The sequence below is a fragment of the Macrotis lagotis genome, chromosome 1 (genome assembly GCF_037893015.1).
Source record: "Macrotis lagotis isolate mMagLag1 chromosome 1, bilby.v1.9.chrom.fasta, whole genome shotgun sequence".
Taxonomy (NCBI): domain Eukaryota; kingdom Metazoa; phylum Chordata; class Mammalia; order Peramelemorphia; family Peramelidae; genus Macrotis; species Macrotis lagotis.
In genome coordinates, this window is record NC_133658.1 from 277430583 (window position 1) to 277434909 (window position 4327).

A 4327-nucleotide genomic window follows, 5' to 3' on the forward strand; every position below is an offset into this window, starting at 1 on the left:
CCTAGCTGCCCCCTAGCATTACTTTTGATTAAAAAAAAAAAAACAGGAGCAAGAGAGAATAATTTCATTCTACCATTTTTGGACTTAATAATTGCTAGCATTGACCAATAATTTGAATATGAAGTTAAATTGTGATTGCAATAGAACTTAGTCAGGGACAATATTATTGGCAGGGATAATATTTGAATCATTGCCAACAACTTTAAAATGTCCTCAGATGGGTTGGAAACTGAAATTGAATTGCTTTGGGGTTATGATAGTTCTTTCTCCAGCACAATACGAACACCCAGCAGAGAGTCACTTGAGAACTCTAGGAAACAGAAGAGACTTCTGCATTCTAGGCCTTTGACAAATCTGTTCCATGCTTAGCATTCTTACCTGTTAATAAAGTTATTCATGAGAAAAAGCATTTTTGAAACTAGAAGATGTGAAAGATTATAGTGTCCCAACCTTTCTTCAGTTCTCTTGTGATGTTGCATATTGATTAGGAGGTACAAAATATATTAAGTATCATGATGCAGTTGAGGAATTTAAATCCAAAATTCCTGGTAAGCAATGCTTCATTTGACAGATGAAGACTCCTTTATCTTGTTTTGGTCAACTTGAGTTAGTATTTTATCTGGCTAAAGATAAGGATCATGAAAATTTATTGCACCTTTGTGCATGCATGATAATCACTAAGGCAAACAAATTTTATATCTTAGGTTTGCATTTTTAAATTTATTTTTTGGTCTATTTTTTATTTTACAAAATAAAAAAATTGTATGTTCATAGCAAGACATAAGAGAAGATTTATACTATAAAGTAATAAATTTTAATTTCAAGAAAGTCTATATAATACATATTACACATTGTGTTCAAAATTATTTTGGTTCCTTACAGATTTTTTTCTATTTTCTGTTTTGCACTAATAGTTTTCCCCTTTACCCTACCCCCAAGATGACTATAAACATGTATATGTGTGTATACATAGATATATATATATACTTAAATAATAGTTGTATACATATATATATACCCACATATAGACATTTTAATATATATTCATATACACATAACCTCATACATATACATATATATATATTTATAGATATATTTTTGGTTTGTGTGTATCTCTCATTTTTATAACATTTCCTGAAAGCAACAAACTCTCCTTATCCTACTACTTTACTTCTATGTGCTACCTTGCCCTCCTATTCTTTAATCAACCATCCTTCAAAGATTGTTATTAGTAATTGGGTAGGTAGAGGAAAGATGGGCGTAGAATTGAGTAGCATGGGATTCTTAAAAGTAATGATTTAGGAAAAGATTTTTAAAAAAGATACCATCTTATACAAATGAAGTATGAGGAGAATTGATAGTTGGGTATGGAGAGCTGGTAGTTCTGGAAACTTACTCTCATAGGGAATGGGTTAAAGAGGGAATGATACAAATACATACACACATATATATTTATATGTATATATATATATATGTATATATATATATATATATATATATATATAAAGATGAAAAAGTTTTCTAAATACAGAAAAAAATAAAAGAAGGGGATAGAGAGGGTTATGAATTAAAGGGTAAAGGAATAGGACAAGAGAGTATATAAAAGGGTGTGTAGATTAATGGGGAGGTATGGCAGGTCGCATAAGGGAAGAATTCTTGGATATATGGTTTACATTTTCATGTATAGAGGGTAAACAATTTGTCCTTATTGAGTCTCCCGTAATTAGTCTTTTTTTTTTTTTTTTTTTTTTTTTTAGGTTTTTGCAAGGCAAATGGAGTTAAGTGGCTTGCCCAAGGCCACACAACTAGGTAATTATTAAGTGTCTGAGACCGGATTTGAACCCAGGTACTCCTGACTCCAAGGCCAGTGCTTTATCCACTACGCCACCGTAATTAGTCTTTGATGTTTATCTTCTATTTCTTTTGGTTCTTGTATGTCAAATTTTCTTTTAAGTTCAGGTCTTTTTGCAGCAAAACCCTGAAAGTCTGGTAATTTGTTAAATGTCCATTTTTGTTCATTCAGGGTTATCTTAACTTTGTTGGATATGATCTTTTCAGTCACAATCTCAGTTCTTTGCTCTTCAATACGTTGTATTTCAAGACCTGTGGTCTTTTAAAGTAACTGCTGCTAGGTCTTATGTAATTCTAATTGTGATTCTGCCTTATTTGAATTGCTTTTTCTCGTTAATCTTAATTTAACTTAGGGGTTTGAGAATTTAGCTATGATATTCCTGTCAGTGTTCTACCTAGGATCCCTTTCTAACACTTTAATTATTTCTTGCATTATTGTATCAAGATTTTTTTAATTATAGCTTTCAAATAATCCAATTATTCTTATGTTTTCTCTTCTTGACCTGTTCTCCAGATCTATTGTTTTTCTTGTGAGGTATTTCACCTTCTCTTTTAATTTTTATTCTCCTTCTGTTTTATATGTTCATTCTTTATAATTTTGGGGGACAATGCAGTGGGGTTAAATGACTTGCTCTAGGTCACACAGCTAGGTAATTATTAAGTGTCTAAGGCTGAATTTGAACTCAGGTACTCCTGACTCCAAGGCCCATGCTCTATCCACTGCGCCACTGAGCTGTGCACCCCATTCTTTATATTTTGTCTTATTATTTTTTGTCTTTTATAAGACGAAGTCACTGGTGTCCCCTTGCTCAATTCTAATTTTCGAAAAGTCATTTTGTTCCTTAAGGTTCTAATTCTCGGCCTCCTGCCCAGGACCGGAGGGAGGGAGGAGCGCCCCGTGCCCCCCACAGGCAGCTCCCAGCCTTCACCCATGATGGAACCAGGCAAGTTCTGCAAGAAATGAAAGCTTTGTATGAACAGAACCAGGCCGATGTAAATGAAACTAAGTGAGATGGATGAAGTGACTTAATTCCGATGATCAAATTTCGACAGAGTCCTTTGCTGAGAAATCGACGTTGCATAGTTGCATATTTGTATGATGGATTGCTTCGGATTAGAGCTCTCAGGTGGGAATATGGCAGTGTTTTGCCAAATGCACTGAGATTTCACATGTCAGCTGAAGAAATAGAATGGTTCAATCACTATAAAAAGTCTCTTGCTACATACATGAGATGTTTGGGTGGAGATGAAGGATTAGATATTGCACAAGATATGAAACCCCCTAAAAGCCTGTACATTGAGGTACGGTGTCTAAAAGACTGGAGAATTTGAAGTTGATGATGGGACTTAAGTTTTATTGAAAAAAAAACCAGCCAGCATTTCTTGCCTAGATGGAAATGTGAACAGTTAATCAGACAAGGAGTCCTAGAACATGTTCTATCTTAACAACATCCTGAAAACTTTGAGAAAACTTTGTTTTTAGTGTAGTGTTGAACCCACTAAAATATCTCTCTGCCCTTCTCCCATTCCATGTTCCTAAAAACTATAGTTGGATATTTTTTTATGTAATTTACTCATGTATTTCTGATTCCTGATGCTAAGAAAAATGTTGGAAGTTTGTTTTTCTAAAGAATAAATAACCTTTGGGGAATGAGTTGATCGTTATTGCTTAATAGAGATAAGGTAAAACTTAATTGGATTTATAATCGAATTAAAAAAAGGAGTTTAAGTTGACAGTCTAGTCTAAAGTCCTTATATCTCATTGTCAGAAAAGAAGTTGCAAAAGTATTCCAGTGTAAACAAATTAGTATTTAAATGCCCTAAAAGCAGTGTTGGAACTCTTCAGGGACAAGATTAGCATGTTTTTGTAAAAAGATATGAAATGTTGGGTTTTTTCCTCTTAATTACATTCAGTTAACTTACAAATAAAATACAAATTTACAAGTGACAAAAAAAAGATTCTAATTCTCCTTTTCCAGTTGATTTACTTTCTTTTTGATAATTTTCTTATTTTTCTTGATCTTATTTTCTTTTTTAGTTTTTCCTCACTCTCTCTTATTTGATTTTTAAAGTCTTTTTTTTTCAGTTCCTCTATGAATTCTTTTTTGAGCAGCAAGCCATATGACATTTCTCTTTGAGGTAGGAGAGACTTTTTTTTGATTCAAAATCTTCCTCTAAAAGATGAACTCTATTCCCATAGTAACTGTTTGCCTGATGATTAAAAAAATTTTTTTAACAGCTTTTTCTTGCATTCACCTTTTGTCCTGGGATGTAGGGGATGGTGCCTTGACCTTAGGATCTTAGTCCTGGGCCCAACCTCTGCACCCTTTTCCCTATCTAAGCTTCTCAGTACACTGCACTGGAAATGATCTTATTCCCTGAGAACCCTCCAGTGACTATAACCTTTGGTTCTTCCATCTGGCCTGGAACCAAGACTAAGAACTCAGTTCTCCAGTAAGTGTCTACAACCAGCAGG

General features: G+C 33.6%; 1 pseudogene; it reads left to right on the forward strand.

The window, feature by feature from the left end:
• Positions 1 to 515: 515 nt before the first annotated feature.
• Positions 516 to 3470, forward strand: LOC141491454 (DNA replication complex GINS protein PSF1 pseudogene; annotated as a pseudogene).
• Positions 3471 to 4327: the final 857 nt, after the last annotated feature.